We start from the raw sequence: 17,012 nt of genomic DNA, 5'->3' as shown, positions 1-17,012 counted from the left end.
GGCCTTATTAATGGAATTGTACATCTAGGATTAATCGGCTTGCATTGGCCATTTACATTTCTCATTCCACAAGCACTTTTGTTTGCTTAATAGGCTGAAGGAAGTAGGAAATGACACAACAAAAGCCTGTCCCAGTTGCGCGTATCACTGGTGGATTTAATATCCCCTTCCTTCTTTCATCCTCAAGTGCTTCACAGGGATAAGATCTGGCACATGCCACTAGAGAAAAGTGAAGCTGCAGCTAGGCAGCGATTGGTGGGGAAAGAGGGAAGGAAGGAGGGGCGGAGAGAGAGAGACATGGGCCAAAGGTGGGTCTTTGCACTGTTGGGAAGAAGTACAGGCCCTCACTCTCTGTTCACCTTGGGAGGTGGGGGTGGGGGCAGCAAGGGGAGGGCACGGGGCCAGGAAAGAAGCACCCAGGGATGGGCACAGGGAGGGGTGGGAGGGAGCTGCCCTGCACTAATGGAATGGGCGTGATCTCCCTTTTGCTTTGCGTGGCTTCTGCAAGTCATCTTTATCCAGGTCTAGGTGGTAATCCTGGTGGGACCCTCCTCCCCTCACCTGCCATCTATCCATTCCTCCATCACTTCCCATTTATGGTTTAGGATTAGTAAATTCCAAGTCTCCCTACTACTATGTCAAGAAGAGCACAATTTGACATGAAGGAGCCCATGTGCGGGGAGGTGGGTGAGGTCACACAGGCCCACGGGGCTTTCTTTTGGCAAGGACTGGCATCCCAGTCTGGGGATCCACTTCAGAGTTTTGGAAAGGACAGTTGAGAGCAGGGTCCTTGAGTTCCCTGGACTCAGGGAGATGGGCTAACAGGTGGCTGCAGCAGCCATCTGCTTACGAGAAGGCGTTCCAGACAGAGCGAGCCCATCTGAATAAGCCCAGCATGTGATTATTAATCCCTGAAGGCAGGAGAGTAGTGTGGAAAGTAGGGTAGAAGGGAGATGAGGATGCCCTAGGCCTTCCCTCATCCACAGGGACTCTCTGGAGCATGTGGGTACAATACACTTAACCCTTCACTTACCTCTACATTAAAGCAGGTGAAGCCCAATCCACCCCATATTGCCCTGCAGGGAGTTACCTGAGATATCAGAGATGCACAGGCACTCCAGGGAAAAGCCAATCAAAAATAATAGACCTTGGTGCTCTTAATCAAATTCTGATATCAAGAGAAAGAACCTTCCAGACATTCAGAGCAGGCTGAGGCTTGGGAGGAGGCGTGCATGTAGATTCTGCCACTGGGTGGAGCTTCTTCATTAAAGGAACAGGCAACAGGTGTCCAGACGGCGGAGGGCAGGGCAAGTGCTTCCTCTCCTCAGGCAGGAGCCCATCAACTCCTCCTGCCCTCTCTTCAACCTGCTCCAGGAGGCGATGCTTATAAAACACATCCTTCCCAAGGCGAGGCTTTATTGAATTTGCTCTTCTCTCTCCCCTACCCTCACCCATGAGCCAGGGAGGTCTGTAATGATAAGACAGCTAAGGCCTATGAAGCCCCAACCCCTTCCCTGTCAGGGGCTCTGTGGTTGCACAGGGGACTCCCATCCCTGGGATGATATCACCGCAGCAGCAGAGTCAATGTATATTGAAACACCGTAATATAGTATGACTTTTTGCTTTAATGGAATTTTCCTAGACCACTAGGAAAAAAGACTCCATTAACCACACTACAAAGGCCTCTACTTATTAGTATTTTAGAACAGTGGCAAAACATTTCTTGAATCTAATTATTGCTGACAAATATGAAAATTGAAATCAAAGTTAAATTTTCAGCTACAGTGCCTCATATGCCAGCCTTCTCTGACTTCAACTATTGCATCAACATATTTATTCTTCCAATAGTTTCAGCAGAAGATTGGTTATTTTCCCTCTCCTTTAATACTGTCTTCTTTCCTCCTCCACTCCCCCCTACTCCCTCCCTGGCTTGGACCCTATATATTTTGAAGCATTAAATCTGACATATTCATCTTGGTGGCTGGCACTAGGTAACTAACTTTATGTTTACCTGTCACGGGTGCAGAAACGAGCCTCACAGGGTGCTGGGAGCCTGTTTCCGTCTCCCAACCCTCTCCTCCCGCACCCAATCCTAGCCTTCTTCTTTTTTTTTTTTTTTTTTTTTTTTCAGATAAAAGTCATTTGACTGATTTCAAATTCCTGGTGATATCAGGACAGAAAAAAAAAAAAAAGACTTGTCAACACCTTTCTTTCTTTTCCCCTATTAAGCATACTGTAAAAATCAATCCCTTTTGTCACTTCACTCTGCTTGCGAGAATGTTTAATGGATGTCAAGGGAGCTAATGATCGCTGGTAGAAAATTCATTTTAGATTTGCTATTTATAAAGTACTCAGTACTCAGGTGGGAAATTAACATGAGGCAAGGAGTGGGGCGGGGAGGGCCAAGCTTGGCAGCGGAGAGCTGGGGCCCTGCCAGGCTGGTAGTTGCTTTGTGTAGGTGGCACCCAAAGCATGTGGGGACAGAGAAGTATGTGGCGGAGAGGCCATGTGAGAATGAATAAGGGTACAGGCTCAGGAAACATAGAGACCTGGGCAAGTTGGCCTTTCTGAACTCAAATATTCTCAGCACTAAAATGCTATCTACAACCCCTACCTCACAAGGTTGAGGGAAAGATTAAATAAAATATCACACATAAAACATTTAGCAGTGCCTGGCACATGGTAGTAGTACACGTGTAATAAATGTAACTTTCCCCACAGCCCCGTGTGGTTAGGAAGATCAGGACAGATGGGTCAGCACAGAATTGCTCCAGGACCTCACCTGGGACTGGGCGTAGTAGTTCACACACGAGCCCACATAGGAAGCCTGAGTGAGCACCTCCTGGTACCTCTGGCCAGGTAACCAGGTCTGCTGGTGGTACTCAAACTGAAGTATGCATCAAAATCATCCAGAGGGCTTCTTATTTTTTTTTTTTTTTTTTGAGACAGAGTCTCGCTCCGTCGCCCAGGCTGGGGTGCGGTGGCGCGATCTCGGCTCACTGCAAGCTCCGCCTCCTGGGTTCAAGTGATTCTCCTGCCTCAGCCTCCCGAGTAGCTGGGACTACAGGTGCCTGCCACCACGCCCAGCTAATTTTTTGTATTTTTAGTAGAGACGGGGTTTCACCATGTTAGCCAGGATGGTCTCGATCTCCTTATCTCGTGATCCACCCGCCTAAGCCTCCCAAAGTGCTGGGATTACAGGCGTGAGCCACTGCGCCCAGCCAAGGGCTTCTTGATCCACAGATTGCTGGGCCTCCTCTCAGAGGTCCAGAGTCAGAGGGCTCTCTGGGGGTGGGGCTTGAGAATTCATATTGCTAACAAGTGCCAGGGGACCCTGATGTTGCCAGCCAGGGACCACACTTTGAGAACCACGGAGATACACATGCAAACTCAAGTGTCTTCCTGAAATGCTGATGGCTACCACTGTCTCCCAGGCCTGCACCACTTTCTTCTTTCTAGCCCATCGAGATGGAGCAAGTCCTTCTCCACCCTGACCTCAATCCAGTGTAGGATTCAGGATTTTGAAGTAAATCACTGAATGCTAATTAATTCCTCCCAAATTTTACATCACTGGTCAAGTGTAAGGGCCAAGTGCTCAGGTTATTTTTCTGGTTTGCTTCAATGTGTAGCCAGGCCTCAGTTTCCCCTTCCTCTGTGCAGCTTGTTCCTCCATTGCTGATAGTCTGTTCCCTCCAAATCTCATGTTGAAATGTGATTTCCAGTGTTGGAGGTGAGGCCTGGTGAGAGGTGCTTGCGTCATGGGGGCGGATCCCTCATGAATGGCTTGGTCCCCTCCCTCCTCAAAGTCATGGATTCTCGTTCACTGGAAAGTTGGTTGTTTAAAAGACCATGGCACCTCCCTCTCCTCTCTTTCTTACTCCCTCTCTCACCGTGTGACATGAAAGCGCCCCTTCTCTTTGGCCATGACTAAAAGCTTCCTGAGGCCTCACCCAAAACTGAGCAGGTGCTTGTGCCACACTAATACAGCCTGCAGAACCATGAGCCAAATAAACCTCTTTTCTTTGTACATTGCCCAGTCTCAGGTATTCCTTCATAGCAATGCAAATGGACCAACATGAGCACTCAGAGAGATCAACCTTCTTCCCCTCTCCCAATTCTCTCTGTTGCATCTGGAACTCCAATCCAGGAAGCTCTGGTCTCATCCACCCCTCACCCTTCTAGTCTCCTTTTCCTGGGCTTCCCTTGAATGCTTCTCTGTTATATTTGGATTAACTGCAAATCTCCTTTGATTACTCACTCTCTGTTGAAACAGACAACCTGTTGCCACGTGTTTGATTACCGAATCCCAGGGGAGTTCCCATTTGTAACGCAGCCAGTTACAGCACACCCAGCCTTACACACACAGTCTCTGGGTTGCTATTTCATTGTCTAAGAAGTTGCTTTCAGTTTCTAATTTTTCAATAATAAGCTTCTCACGAAGCCCTTAAGCTGTGAAAATGAGCCGAAAACTGCTTTTCCAGTGATTTACATAAACACAAGCCGATCAGGAGGAGGAAAAAATAGGAAATAGTTTTACACGTTCTTCCCGAGGCTCTAGAAGCCTGGGTGGATTGCCCATCCAGTCTGCAGGTCTAGAAACGCACAGCGGGAAGTAGGGCGGCTCACAGCACACCTGCCACCAAGGCGAATGATAAATCCTGAAATTCCTCCTGACGCCCGCCAGGCTGCCGCTTTGCCGAGGCTGGGCGGATATTCTGGGCACCGGCAAATTGTTCTGTCAGCAAGCCGCTCCCCCAGCTGCATCTCATTAGGAAGCTTGTCATTCACTTCCCAGCCACAGCATCAAGGTCCCACTTTCTGAGGTGGCATCCTGTCACCTGGGGCAGGTAAGGGGTGGCTGCAGGAAACCTGCCCAGGAGCCAGGCCCGAGGCAGGGAGCTCAACCTCCTAGAGCGTTGCTGCTTGTCTCGCTCAGGGTCATGTGGATCAGGGCCCGGCCCATAATATATACTCAGTTATTTGACTAGTGGGAGGACTTGCTGGCATGGGGGCTACTTTCGACCACCATCTTTCTTTTTCCTTTTCTTTTCTTTTTTTTTTTTTTTTTTGTGATGAAGTCTTGCTCTTGTCACCCAGGCTGGAGTGCAATGGCATGATCTTGTCTCACTGCAACCTCTGCCTGCCATGTTCCAGCAATTCTCCTGCCTCAGCCTCCCAATTAGCTGGGATTACACGCACATGCCACCACACCCGGCTAATTTTTGTATTTTTAGTAGAGATGAGGTTTCACCATGTTGGCCAGGCTGGTCTCAAACTCCTGACCTCAAGTGATTCGCCCACCTCGACCTCCCACACTGCTGGGATTACAGGCAGGAGCCACCACTGCAGGCCAACCACCATCTTTCTCCCTATATTCTCTCCCTTGCTTTCTCTTTCCCCAAATACAGATCTGAAAATAACACCATGAGCCAGAAAGAGCAGCATTCTTTTTCTTCCCTGCCAACCCGTACACATTCCTATTAAAATGTAAATAAATAGGCCATTAAAACCCACTTCTACCTTTTAGACATTGATTCTGATCAGGCTATTTCCACTATGTACCTAATACTTACGGGCAAAAGGTAGGATCCTGCCTGCTAAAAACAAGAAAAAGATGCCCAATTAAATTTGAATTGCAAAAAAAAAAAAAAACCCAAAACCCAAATGTCTTTTAGTATTAGTATGTGCTCTGCATAATAAAAATCATTTGTTGATCAGGAATTTAAATATATCTGGTGTCCTGGATTTTTATTTGCTAAATCTGGCAGCCCTAGCCAAAGGGAATCTATATGTACTTACATAGATAAGTGAATGTACATATTTATACGGCTTACACACCACCTAGCCTCCTCTGTCCCGGTGGCTTAAAGGATTTTTTTCTAAGGTGAGAGTATTCGAGGCCCCTCCCAGGAGGCAGGGTCCATGCTGCTGCTTCCTCTTCCACATGTCCAGTCCTGGGAGTGGCCCTTCCAGAAAGAGCTCCTGACATTTAGTCTTCACACTCCTTTAAATCAATGGTTCTCAAATTTTAGGATGAATATCCTGAAGGGCTTCTTGACACACAGATTGCTGGGGTCTGGCCCCATACTTTCTGATTTGGAGACCACACTTGAAGAGTCCTAGTCTAATGATGCTAGATGTCACACACTCCTTTCTCTTTTCCTAGGGCAGATTAGAAACCAGGGTCCCCAGGAAGGCTAAGTATAAAAATGATGGGTTAGAGTCAGTCTTAACAAACTTTTGTTCTCCTTTTTTTTTTTTTAAGAGGGGAGTGGGTTTCAGATGTATTTTCTTTTCACAAATGTTTTTATTGATACATAATATTTGTACATATTTATGGGGCACCTGTGATATTTTGCTACATGCATAGGATGTGTAATGGTCAAATCAAGGTGCTAGGGATATCCATCACCTCAAACATTGGTCCTATGTGGGAGAAACATTTCAAGCCTTCAAGCTATTTTGAAATATATAATACTTTGTTGTTAACTAAAGGCACCCTCTTCTGCTATTGTTGTTCTCCTTTCTCAGCCTCTTAAATTCTTTTCCTGGTCTTATTTACTCCATCATCACTCAACACTAAGATGAGAATGGACAGTGTTCCACTGTCCTGAGCCTGCAGGAGAACATTCCCGTTAGAGAGCAGCTCCTGCAAAGGTATGGAGCTGTGAAAGGGCACCATGTGCAGTGTCTGCTGGGGCGATGGAGCAGAGTGAAGAGGGGAGTGCTGGGGACAAAGAGGGAGAGAGAGGGAGAGGGAGAGAGACAGAGAGAGAGAGAGAGAGAGCCAAGAGAGGGAAGCAGATGACTTTGATAGGGAGGTCCAGTCACGAGTACCTGTGCTGTCAGCGAGCTTCAAAAACATTGGCTTTTAATTTTGCAATATGAATTGAGTGCCGAGAGTTTTCACACAGTTAATTCAGTTAAATGTGAAAACTACCTTCCAAGGAAATTCATATATCCTATTTGAAAGATGAGGAAAATAAGGGCTTGGGGAAAAAACTTAGCTCCTAAAGTTAATGATAGACTGGGATTAGAAAGGATATTCTGATTGATGTGGAGATTAAGAAATGTATTTGATATGAATATGCTTTGTAATTTGTAAAGATAAAAACATATCTTTTTAATTCCTTAAAAAGGCAATGCAAGAAAGAGTAAGTAATGAGCTCTGGATATGTTTGGGAGTTGGCCCTAAATGGTAGGACCAGAATCAAAAAAAGGGATAAAGAAAGAAGACTGGGGTAGATTATATTTTTATTTAAAATCCAGAGAAAAGACAGTGGCATGAGGGAAAAGTGATTAATACTGCACAGGATTTTCTGGTTCACTCGTCAGCTGTCTCTCCCATTACAGAAGCAATTAGTTCAGTCCTTTTTGCTTTGGAAAAACCAGGCTGCAGGTACATGGACACAAACGTGGACCTGGACATAGGTGTGTGCAAACACACACTATTTTCCCTGCATTATACTCAGGGCAAATAAAAGCCAGCAAATGCAAACTCCTTTAACTTCCTGCCACCTTCCTCCTTCCTATGCCACAGACAGCTGATTATCTCTTTTGTTAATTTTCATTTGTCTATTCTAGTAAAATATGCATGAAATAAAATTCACACTTTTAACCATTTTTAAGTGTACAATTAAGTGGCATTGAGTATGTTTACAATATTATATAACTATCACCGCCATTCATTTCCAGAACTTTCTCATCATCCCAAATAGAAACTCTGTGACCGTTAAATCACTCCCTGTTTCCCTCCTTCCGCAAGCCCCTGATAGCCTCTGCATGAATTTGCTTACCCTAGGTACTTTGTGTAAGTGGAATCATACCTTATCGGTCCTTTGGTGTCTGGCTCATTTCACTTAGCATAATGGTTTCAAAGTTCATCCATGCTGCAGCATGTGTCAGATTGCCTTCCCTTTTAAGACAATAATACCCATTTATGCACAGACCTCATTGTGTTTATCTATTTGTTGATGATGGACACTTGGGTTGTTTCTACCTTCACTATTGTGAATAATGCTGCTATGAACATTGATGTTTAAATACCGGTTTGAGGCCCTGCTTTCCATTCTGTTAGATATATACCCAGGAGTAGAATTGCTGAGTCGTATGGTAATACCATGTTTAGCTTATTTTTTTCCAATTCACTGACTGATTTAGTATGTTTAATGTTGTTCTGTTTTATTTTGTTTAGACACTGAGTCTTGCTCTGCTGCGCAGGCTGGAGTGTGGCGGTGCAATCATAGCTCACTGCAGCCTTGAATTTTTTGGTTCAAGGCAATCTTCTCACTTCAGCCCCCTGAGTAGATGGGACTACAGGTGTGCACCTCTGCACCTGGATAATTTAAATTTTTTTTTTTGTAGAGATGGGATTTTTCTATATTGCTCAGGCTGGTCATGAACTCTCGGGCTTAAGCAATCCTCCAGCTTCAGCCTCCCAAAGTGCTAGGACTATAGGCATGAACCACCAAGCCCAGCCTGTTTAGCTTTTTGAGAAACCCCAAACTCTTTCCACTGTGGTTGCATCACTTTACATTCCCACCAGCAATGCACAAGGGTTTCAATTTCTCCACATCCTCACCAATATTTATTTTCCTTTTTTATTTTGTCAGCAATATCCTAATGGGTGTGAAGTTGCACCTCATTGTGGTTTTCATTTGTGGTTCCCTAATGACTAGTGATATTGAAACATCATGGTTTTATGGTGGCAATGCCTTAACCATATGTGTACCTTATGGACTTGAGGGCCTCTTCCATCCTTATCAAGGGAATACCACTTTTTCCTCCTTTCATGTGACCAATAGTTTCTTAATGTCCATCCCTCTTTCCATGGTGATAGGCCCCTGGCTTTGGGCATGTGATCATCCACAGGGGATTGTGAGTTTCCCACACGCTCTTCTACTTAGGTGTGGCAATATGGCTGAGTCCTGGCCAAGAGGAGGTGAGCAAGGATGCCACGTCATGGCCTCCAGGAGCATCTGCAGGGGGCAATGCCCGGGTACCTCCTGCCTCTTCTTCATCTCTCCCTCATTCCACTCTGGCACACAGATGCTGCCGCCTTAGACCGTGGAGGCAAGGCCATGTGCAACAGGTCCAGAAGGCAGAAAGGCCTGGGTGCCTGAGTTTAGGGAACACCTCCCTAGCCATGAACAGACAAAGTAGAGTATTTCCATAACCAGAGGGATACAGATTATGTTATTTAAGCCACTCTAATTGCATCATTTTTGTCATTTGCAGCTGAATCTAATCATAATGCATATTCTCAAACACTTCTCTCCTTCTTCACTTTAAAGAGTAATGGAAGCAGTCTTTCTTCTTCTTTTCAAGACTCCTTTCCGTACCCATTCTCAGGATTCGCCACTCCTCGCACCTGTTTGTATTCCCTGAGGGCCTCACCTGGCCAGCCATCCCCACATCCTCCTTCTTGCCTCTCCTTCCCTGGCCCCTGCCCATCTCACTCACTCACTCTCTCTCTCTCTCTCTCTTTAAATAGAAAACCTTTTGAAATAACTACACTCATTTTCTGACTCCACTTCTTCTTTCTATTGGTATCCCCACCCCATTGCTCCGCCCCACAAAACTGTTATCCCCAAGAACATGGAAGAGATTATTGCAACTAAGTATAGTCTCCCTCGATCCCTTGGAAACATTTGACAATGCTGACATTCCTGCCTTCCTCAGATTTACATCATTTGGCCTCGATGGCCTCATACTTTCCAGATTTTTCTCCTGTGTATTTGTCCACTTTTTGTCAATCTGCTTTCCCAGATCCCTTCTCCTCCCAGCCTTTAAAGACTAGTGCTTGCCCTCAATTCTTTTTTATGTATTCCTTACTCTCTCCCTGGGCAATTAGTTGTATCTGTGTTGAAGACTGTCTTTGTTCATACCCAGAGTTTCAGATCCATCTAGCTAACCTCATATTGGAAAGCTACTGTTAAATCCATCATGACCCAAATTGCATTAATTACTATCTCTCTAAAACCCACCTCTAAAACATTCATTTAGAAAACAGAAGTCCTCTTACACTTTCTTTATTACTTACCCTCTTCTTCCCCCTCCATCTCCAAGTCTTAACCCTTCTACCTCCACAACTTTTGAATACCCCCATATCTCTCCTTCTCTGCAACTGTCACTCTGGTGACCTCGTGCCTAACTGGTTGCAACGTCCCTGAGGAGGTTCCCTTTCCTCTAGTCTTGCCCAACTTCAATTCATTTCCCATATTGTAACTAGAGTGACACATTACCATTTTCAATTAACCCAAATCATGTTGTTTGGCCACTACAACTGCAAGTGTGATCACGTTACTCTCAGGCATACAATGCTTCAATGCACCCGTTTCCCTCAGTATAAAATCTTCAATGAAAACAGTTCTAGCCCTGACCTCTACCTACCTCTCTACATATACCTCTTGTCTTTCCACCTACATTCCTCCTCCCATCACCCCATACAAACACACTCAATCTAGCCATATTTGATTTCAGAATCCTGAACTCCTACCATGCTCTCTTGCCTGTAGACATTAGCATATGCAGTTTCTTCCACTCGTAACACTCATCTTTCCTCTCACCTGGTTAAATCTATTCACCTTTATCTCTCAGCTTTAACATATCTTCCTTCCAGAGAACTTTCCTGTCCTGAAAAGTCTCCCAAATGCTGCCATAGCAAACTGACCTGCTGTTATCCTAGCACTTACACGTGGTAGTCACTTGTCTGTTTAACTGAGTGCAGGAACTATACCTGCCTTGTTGTTATGTATGCCTAATACTTAGTAGGGTCTGAACAAATAATTCTAACGTGGATGAAATATAAATGGAAGTAAGCACCTGGCCATGCTTTCAGATCGATTATGTTGCTCTTTTAGCATTAGATTCAATGATGTGGAGATGCCATGTCTGTATCATTTGGAGATAACAAAAAGCTGATGAAGACATCTCATCGGGATCCAAAAATAATCTCAATGGATTTAAACGATGGACACAGGGGCAATAAAGTTTTAAGTGTTTAAAAAGATCATTTAGGGAAGATCACCTGTGAGCAAGGATAGGCAAGGTCTTATGGAATCAGTTATTTCATGAGAGGAACAAATACAGCCTCAAAATGAGCCAAGGATGCGGCATGTCTGAAAAAAAGAACGAAACTAACACAATAATTGAATGAACCTATGTAACTATAAAGTCCAAAACCTGCTAAGTAACAGTTCACTTTCTACTTTGCCAGTCAGATTATAGCTGGCAGAGTCTGCTCTGGCAACACCTTTTCAGTTGATCATTTTCAAACCGGTCATGTTTCAAAGATAATGATCAGGATGATTAGTGCTCCAGAAACTGTGCCATGCAATGATCACAAGAAAGAACGAAGGATGCCAAGATAAGATAAGTAGGGTCTATGATAGTCATCTCTTAGAAAGTGGTTCATACACTATTACTTCTATCCTGATAGCTCTAAAGGCAAAACTTAAGGAGGGGCAAGCTTTTGCTCCACATAGATTCATTAGAATTGTATTCAGCTGCAAGGAAAAGAAAACTAATTAAATGGAGATTCTTTTTTCACAAGTGATGATAACTTTATAACTATGCATTCTAGAGCTGGTACAACTGCTATGTCATCTTGAACCTGAGTTCCCCCTATCAGTTTGAGATACATGAAATTACCTATACTCAATTATTTTTTATTTACCCAAACAGCAAGTCCATGTGGTTTGATCTACAAGCGTCCTTCTCTGTCATTCTTGATAGATGTTGTTTGTCCTTCTGTTTGTAAGTGGGATCCTGCACCTCCAGGAAGGATCTCAGTCTCCCAGTCAAGAAGGGAAAATAATAAAGTCCAAAAAGCACAGGCCATCCAAGTACAACCCTCCACACCATACCCAGTCATCTTATGCTTGTATCCCATTGGCCTGAACCGCAGTATATGACCATACCCTGTTATAACAGAATCTGGAAGTTGAGTATTTTAAATGGGCATATTCCTACTATGAAAAAATTTAGAGTACTATTTCAAAAGAGAAAGGATAGAATTGATATTGAGGAGGCATCAAAAATGCCTGCCAGAATTGCAAAGTGCTTTCTCACATAGTTTATCAGCTATGAAAAAGAGTGTTAACATCAGTTATGCTTAGCTGTACCTCCCAATAGAATCATCTGCTGTTCTTTTGAAATAGAGATGAACTTTCCCTATTCTGACCTGTGCCAGGAGAATTTTTGAGAGTCAGACCTGGGCATCTGCTTTATAACAATCTCCAGAGGTGATTCTGATAGGCAGCCAGAACTGAGAGAGCCACAACTCAGGTAGTGAGTGTCTGGTCACTAGAAATCTCTGGCATTCTTGAGCAGGAATTAATCAACTCAGTTCAGATGGTATTGTTGCCTTGGGGAGGAGACTGGGCAAGTGAAATGCCACGGTATCTCACAACTCTAGGAGTCCATGAAAAAGCTTCTGGATTTAATTATTAAATTATTTGACCTTGGACAAGGAGTTAGCAGTATGAGAAAATAATGGAAAAAAATGACAATATGGCATTTAGATCCTTTTATTAGGAAGTTTCCATGGAAAAGGAAGAGAAAATGTAGAATGATTAGTTAATTCTTATTTGTCTTCAGAATTAGCAAAATGGTTCATCCAACTATAAATATTCATGTATCACCAATTGCATTGAGAAAAAAAGCTGTTGATTAATCTATTCCATGTCTGGGCTGAGTTTCCTCTTGACTGTTCAGGAAGAAAGTCAAGTACCCTAGTGGACAGCTTTGTGGAAGAAAGAGAGACTAGATTTGGAGAAACAGCTAAAAATCATTGGACCAGTTCACCTTCTCCAACTAGATAAATTCATCCAGTCATCTTCCTCTTGTCTTAGGTTCAAGCTTCCCTGTCCCCATTCTTCCCTCTGATGCCAGCACCTCACCCAGATGTAGAGCGTAGGTTCTTCCCCCTTCCCCTACTGATCTGAGCAGTTCACCATTAGAATGACTTTTCCACTTTGGGGTCAGTTTAGCCTGAAATACTGAGCTCCACAAGTGCTACTACATAGGTACCCATAACATCTGGTTTATTATTGATTACAGCCAGGAGGGATTACTAATATACGGGGAAAAAGATTTAGGATCTTAAAAAAGGGTTTGTCAGAAAGAAGAGATGAGTTGAATCTAAGAACATGGCTTTATAATAGAAAGGGTAAGTTCTGAGGTCAGGCTCTTGCATACCTATCGAAATGACTCAGGCAAACCATAAGGAAGAGTTGAATGAACAACAGCTCACCTTGAGTCGACAGAGTTATAGGGCAGCTGAAATACCTAGTGGGATCTCAGGTCTTCCTCCCTTCCTTTCATCCATAAACACTGAGTATCACATTTGTCCCAGGGGCTGTGCTATGTGTACTAGGTGTATAAAGATAAATAAGACAGTCCTGGCCCTTCTGGAGCCCACAGCCTGGTAAGGGGAGATAGACGTGTAAATAGGTCACCTACACTAACATGTTATGGATATGAAGAGTAAAGTAAGAAAAAGTGCAAGGCAAGCATAAGAGGAGGAGTAAGAAGATTCAGCTGGGCGCGGTGGCTCACATCTGTAATTCCAGCACTTTGAGAGGCTGAGGCGGGCGGATCATCTGAGGTCAGGAGTTTAAGACCAGCCTGACCAACATGCAGAAATCCCATCGCTAGTAAAAATAGAAAAAAATTAGCTGGGCGTGGTGGCACATGCCTGTAATCCCAGCTACTCTGGAGGCTGAGGCAGGAGAATCACTTGAACCCGGGAGGCAGAAGTTGAGGTGAGCTGAGATGGCACCATTGCATCTGAAGCCTGGGCAGGAGACTCCATCTCAAAAAAAAAGACTCAAAGGAAAGGGTACCAAACTTTGAATTTAGTCTGAAAATATCAAAAACATTTTCTAGGTAGAGAGGGGCAGGGTAGGGCCTGAGCATAAGCCGAAGGAACAGCATGCCCGTGTGCTTTACAGAGGGAGCAACAGGAAACCCCAAAGAGGCCATGGAGCAGGGAGTGCGTCGGTTTAGGAGAGAGGCAAACTGAGGACAGACCCTTAGGATTTCACATGCCTTGCCACAGAGCTGAGACTTCATTCTACTTGGATTTGGAATCAGGAGAAGCTATAACATGCTGGGCTCTCATATGCTGGGCTACCAGGACACGCTGGGAGAGGACTGGAAGAAGGATGCAGAGGAAGCAGAACAACTCTAGAGAAGAACCACCAGCACTCTGTTAATGGATGATTTTATGGAAAATAGGAGGCAAACCTTGGAATATTTAACCTAGTAAAGAGGAAATTCAGGGGGGAAAGGGAGGAAATCACAGTTTCAAATATTTGAAAACAGTCATGTTGTAGAAAAATTAGACCAGTCCTGTGGGTAGTAGAATTAGGTAATATTTATTGAGAGCTTACTATGTACGAGGCAGTATTCAAACATTTTATTTGCATTAACTTGTTTAATCCTTATAATAACCTTACAAGGTAAGTCCTGTAATTATCTCTCTGTTATTGAAGAGGAGCTGAGTTGTACAGTGGTTGATTCAATTGCCACAGATCTCAAACCAGAAACAGGCAGAGCCAGGTTTGGCTCAAGGCAATCTGGGCCTGCAGCCGCTATGTTATAACCACTCTCCAGATACAGGACATGTGGCTGGTTTCTATAAGAAGGCAGAATCTCCTTCTCCTTCCTCTTCCCCTGCCTCTTCTTCCCATCCTCCTCTCTTCCTGAAATCTGACAGTCACATGCAATGGACTTCTGAAGACATGCAAGTTCCTGTCATTGGAGATAAAGGCTGGAGGACCACTGCAGCTGCATTGTTGAGGGGTCAGAGCCCAAAACGAGGAACTGAAATAAAGTATCTTGAAAGTCCCTCTGAGCCTGAGCTGGTTGTGAATCAGGAGTTGTCTGGCACAGCAGTATGAACACTCTGGGCAGCCAGGTGGGTGTATGGGTTACCCAGAGACTAAACTTGGCACAAATCTGCCAGTAGCCCTGCTCTAATGTGCCTCTTAGATCTGCTGACTCCATCAGAAAACAAACAAGTTTTCACTCCTGCACACACCACAGGAGCTTTCCCGGCCATGTGAGCGGAGCCAGCATCACTTCTACCTAACATATGAAGCTGCAAAATTGTCATTGAGGTTCTGAGCATGAGTCTTTATTGAGCATGAGAAGGAGGGAGTAGTGGAAGCCATGCAGCTGGATAACTGATTCCTGGGGAGGGGCAGGGAGGCTAGGTAGAAGAGAAATATGTAATTCTCACACCTAGGGATGGAGCTTCTTCTAAGGCTCGTCATTGCTGAGCACTCTCCAATCCAGCTCAAACACATTCCTTTCTGACCCTCAATCAAATGCCTCCTGAATTTGTCTTGTAGGAAGGCTTAGGAATTGATCAATTGAGAGTCATTATCAGTTCTATTCCCCCTACCCATGACAAGTTAATCCTGTCCATCCATTCTAAGGATGCTTTACAGGTAAGTAAATGCATGCATATATGAATACACAACATCAGGTATATGAGATAGCATGTAGAGTTTGCATGCACACACACCACTTACACGTTCTGACTCTGTTCATTCGTCTGTGATGCTGTTTATATTCTTACCTTCCTGCAGGCAGAGGCTGGTGCTGAGTATTTTCTTTTAGCACCACTACCTATCAATAACTATACTCAAAAAGACTAATTGCAGTATTGCCAAATGTTGAGGTTGGAATGAGACTTGAAAATCTCTTAGTCCAAGTGTTTTATTTTAGAGTGAGAAAACTGAAGCCCACAGAGGGGATGTGTCTTACCCAAGGTCTTTGAACATGTTCAGATGGCTTTAGAGGTACACTTTTCAACCTGACTACAGATTAGGCCTTCTCGGAGAGCTCTTAAAAATATCAGTGTGGGGCCCCATTCAAAGGGATACTGATTTAATTGGTCTGTGATAGGGTCCAGACAATGGTATTTTTATAAAGTTCCCCAGGTGATTTTATGGTATGGCAAGTTTGCAAACCACTGGCTTACAGACAGAGTATTGCAAATAAATGCAGATTGCACCTACCCGCTGAGGAGCATTCTGACTTCTGAGATCAAGTTGGGGGATGTATAATTGCTCTAGACCACTGGACTTGGAAGAATCATGGGTTTATGAGAAAACCTAGTCATGATCACCACCACCATGATGGAAATGCAGATAGCAGCAGCCCTCCTAAAGCATTCAGGGTGCAGCTATAGTACACAGCATGAGCACCAGAGCAGCTTTGTTACCTCTGTGCACATAGTGCTGCAAACACAATCCATGGATTGAAAGAAGATGGGTGTGTAGGAGAACAACTATGCAATGTGACGTCCAAAACATTGTATCCCACCAGAAGAAAACAAAGAAATTCCTTTTGTTAATAATGCATTTGTATTATTCCAGGAACTCTAAATGAAGATGTGATGATTGGGTAGCAAATTAAAAGGGTTCTCATAGAGGAGGTTATCTTAGCTCTACCCTGAATTCTGAATCCCTCCTAGAGGTCAGATGAATAGTATTTGCCTCATGCAGAAAAGCTGTCTGAGGCAAATTCTTCCCTGGCCTTATCTGGTATTCTCCCTTTATCTTCTTGGCCCTCCAGTTCTGTGCAGAAGTCAGGGCGTAAAGGAGGTGGAGAGGCCAGAGAGGTGACAGTGATGTTCAGCATCAACCAGTAACTCAAACACACAAGACAATGACCACAAAGACAGTGAACTCACAGCAGCGTTCCCCATCCTATATACACCAAAGACATCCATGAGCTCCTTTTCTACAAGAGGTTGTGTGGAGTAGCAAAGGCAGCAGCTCTGTGTTATGAGAACCCAGAGCCAGGGCGTGCACCTCCTCTCCCCAGACCCCTGTCTCAAAACAAGGATTGAGGGCTAGTTACTTTCCTGCCATCCATCATCATTTGCATAGGAGGCCAGAGGCTGTGTCATGGAGTCTCCACCCTTGCTTCTGGTACTGCTGTTGTTGCTTTCCATTTATGCCAAAGGATGCCAAGCCAAGCCAAATCTGAGAGAT

General features: G+C 44.3%; 1 protein-coding gene and 1 pseudogene across 4 annotated transcripts in view; both read right to left on the bottom strand.

The window, feature by feature from the left end:
* The window catches only part of NTM (neurotrimin), a 982,933-nt gene that overhangs the window by 959,455 nt on the left and 6,466 nt on the right, over positions 1 to 17,012 (bottom strand). The gene's annotated exons all lie outside the window — the stretch shown is intronic.
* LOC116477571 (U6atac minor spliceosomal RNA) lies at positions 8,686 to 8,800 on the bottom strand (annotated as a pseudogene).

This window comes from Hylobates moloch, unplaced genomic scaffold, assembly GCF_009828535.3.
Source record: "Hylobates moloch isolate HMO894 unplaced genomic scaffold, HMol_V3 SCAFFOLD_11, whole genome shotgun sequence".
Classification (NCBI taxonomy): Eukaryota; Metazoa; Chordata; class Mammalia; order Primates; family Hylobatidae; genus Hylobates; species Hylobates moloch.
This window is presented reverse-complemented; position numbering and strand designations above follow the sequence as displayed.